Source organism: Trachypithecus francoisi, unplaced genomic scaffold (genome assembly GCF_009764315.1).
Source record: "Trachypithecus francoisi isolate TF-2019V2 unplaced genomic scaffold, Tfra_2.0 Lachesis_group4, whole genome shotgun sequence".
Lineage (NCBI taxonomy): Eukaryota > Metazoa > Chordata > Mammalia > Primates > Cercopithecidae > Trachypithecus > Trachypithecus francoisi.
The window spans coordinates 103,703,624-103,706,833 of NW_022681469.1; the positions used below are offsets into that span (position 1 = coordinate 103,703,624).

General features: G+C 45.8%; 1 long non-coding RNA gene across 1 annotated transcript; it reads left to right on the forward strand.

The window, feature by feature from the left end:
* Positions 1 to 296: 296 nt before the first annotated feature.
* LOC117072073 lies at positions 297 to 2,545 on the forward strand. Its single transcript, XR_004432706.1, has 3 exons — positions 297 to 714; positions 1,613 to 1,620; positions 2,296 to 2,545. It is a non-coding gene; the product is annotated as an uncharacterized LOC117072073 (long non-coding RNA).
* Positions 2,546 to 3,210: the final 665 nt, after the last annotated feature.

A 3,210-nucleotide genomic window follows, 5' to 3' on the forward strand; every position in this document is an offset into this window, starting at 1 on the left:
ATTGTTCAAGGTCACGTCATTTATTGTTGTTGCTTTTTTTTTTTTTTTTTTTTTTCCGAGACAGAGTTTTGCTCTTCTTGCCCAGGCTGCAGTGCAATGGCGCGATCTCGGCTCACCACAACCTCTGCTTCCCAGGTTCAAGTGATTCTCCCTGCCTCAGCCTCCCGAGTAGCTGGGATGACAGGCATGCGCCACCACGCCAGGCTGATTTTGTATTTTTAGTAGGGGCGGGGTTTTTTCCATGTTGGTTATGCTGGTCTTGAACTCCCAACCTTGGGTGATCCGCCCACTCGGCCTCCCCAAGTGCTGGGATTAGAGGTGTGAGCCACCACGCCTGGCCAAGGCCATGTGATTTCTTAAGTGGAAAGAAAAAGTACTTGATGAACTCAGAAGTTTGACTTCAAGGCCCTTGATCTTTCCATAACACTGGTTCCTTCCCTGGTTGGTCGGAGTGACTGAAGAACTCAAGGAAGCTGTGTTTTGTGGAAAGAAGACCTGAGGGGTGTATGGTCTTTCTAGGCTTGGAATCTGCCATTCTGGGCTTCTGAATTGTATAGCTTGGCCATATAGAGAGAAGCCCGTCATTTAAGATTTATTCTTTGGGGGAAATAAAGGAAGGCCGCCCACATGAGACAGGCAGAGGCGACTTTCTCAGAGCTGCTGTGGCAAGGGAGTCGGCACCGTCACTTGCGTGTGGCAGAGACTGACATGTAAGTGAGTGGCGGATGAGGAGTGGGGAAGCTTCAGGATGGAAAAGAACGGCTCCCAGTGGAAACTGTTGTGGGGACTGCAGGCGGCTGTGCAGAAGTGGGGTGTTTTATGTGATTGGTTAGGGGTGCATTTGGCTTTCTCTGAATGATCCTAACTGGAAATAGGGGCCAAAATTAGGGTGGCTGTCAGTTTTGAGTCAAGTCCTGGCCACGTGGGACAGAGTTGTGGATTAGTTTCTGGGTTGTGGAGAGAGAGCAGTCTGGCTCCCTGTTTTATGTACTAGCCTGGCTGGCCTCCTGGCTGTTTACTGTAGATAGGGGTTTGGTTTCCTGGGTGGGCAGCTACAGGTTGTGGTCTGAGTTCTGTCTTTATACATATGATCAGGCATGGTCTGTGTATATATTCAGTCCCTCATTTTTCTTGTCAGTAAAAATATCAAATGACAAATTGGATACATTGGGAACTTTTTAGATGTCTGTGTCCCCTGGAGGAAGTTTTCACGTTCACATTTAATCAGAATGAATATAAACAATTGGGCCATTTATCTTGAAGATTTAAAATAGGAAATCTTCCACAATACTACCTCAGCGCCATTGCCTCTCTGTCCATCGTTAGGAAATGTGTTTTTATCCACCGCCGGCTCATCGTCTGCCAGTTTGTGGTTGATCCACTTCTCTATACGTCTTGTCTTGTGTGCATCTCATTGTTTGCTAGTGTTAGCTTTCTCCTTCGTCAGTGAAGTTTATTTGTGTAGCCTCTCTTGGTAGGAAGTTATTTGTGGAATTTGTGAATGGAAGGGACCTTGGAGGTCTGCCAGGTCAGCCCAGTGACTTTCAAGATAAATGGAAATACAGGGAACTGTTCCAGCTTCTTTGGTGGCCAAACCAGGAATAGAAAGCAGTGTTTTTTGTGCCACAATGCCACTGGAAGACAACTCAATGTGGGCCTAAAATGCAGAGTAACTAACTTTCATTTATCTCTGCTTCTGACTCTTGTTATCAAACATTTTAAATTGACTTTAATGTGTTAGCAGAAATATCAAAAGTCCTGACTTGTTTACATAGAAGGTACTTTGTCACCTACTCATTTGGTTGCTTTTTCAACAGGATTGAAAAGACATTGTTATAAACTGAGTGTTTATGTCTCCCCCAGATTCTTGTACTGGAGCCCTAACTGCCAGTGTGATGGTAGTGGGGGATAGGACCTTTGGGAGGTGATTAGGTTAGATGAGGTCATGAGCGTGGGCCCTGGTCTGACAGGATTAGTTCCCTTAGAAGAAGAGAAACCAGGCCGGTGTGGTGGCTCACACCTGCAATCCCAGCACTTTGGGAGGCCGAGTGGGCAGATCATGAGGTCAGGAGATTGAGACCATCCTGAAACCCTGTTTCTACTAAAAATACAAAAATAGTTGCGTGTGGTGGCACGTGCCTGCAATCCCAGCTACTCGGGAGGCTGAGACAGGAGAGTTGCTTGAACCAGGGAGTCGCAGGTTGCAGTGAGCTGAGATTGTGCCACTGCACTCCAGCCTGGTGACAGAGTGAGACTCTGTCTCAAAAAAAAAAAAAAAAAAAAAAGAAAGCAGAGAGCTCCCACTGCCCTGGTGTGAGGAAACAAGAGAAAGGTGTCTGTCTGCAAGCCAGGAAGAGGTCCCTGTCCCAGAACTGAGTTCGCCAACACCTTGATCTTGGACTTCCAGCCTCCAGAGCTGTGAGAAATAAACTAATGATTAAACCACACAGCCTATGGTGTTTATTATGGCATTTGCCTATGGTATTATGGCCATCTGATTTGACTGATACAGAGATGGTTCCAGAATACTGTAGCCTGTGTTTAAGTTGGTGATGCTATTTTAAGTTGGTGATGCTATGAAAATAAATGTGGTAGTTCATTCCTTTATATAAAGATAGCGCTGTGAACCCAGGCCTTTGCTCACGTCTTAGTTGACTTGTCTTCTTATAATAGCTTCCTAATTTCTCTTTTCCCCCTCTTATTTATATTATATATCTCGATTAAATCATATATGGTATGATTTTATACTTTATAGCTATACAAACTTTTAGTGGTTTTATTTCATTTTATTTGATTTTTGAGACATGCCCTTGCTCTGTTGCTCAGGCTGGAATGCAGGCGTGCCATCACAGCTCACTGTAACCCTAAATTCCTGGGCTCAAGTGATCCTCCCACCTCAGCCTCCTGAGTGGCTGGACTACAGGTGTGCTATCCTGCCTAGATAATTTTTAAAATTTGTAAGGACAGTCTGGCTGTGTTGTCCAGGGTGGTTTCAAACTCCTGGCCTCAAGCAGTCCTCTCGCCTCAGCCTCTCAAAGCACTGGATTACAGGCATGAGCCACCACACCCAGCCCAGTGATTTTTTGTTGTTAAGATCAAGGACGGGTTCCCTGGCTTGGCATTCAAGGCTCACGGTCCAGGCATGATATGCAAGTTTGGGTTTCAGTGTTTCCATTCCCGCCATCAGCCTTGCACTCCAGCTTGTTGCCT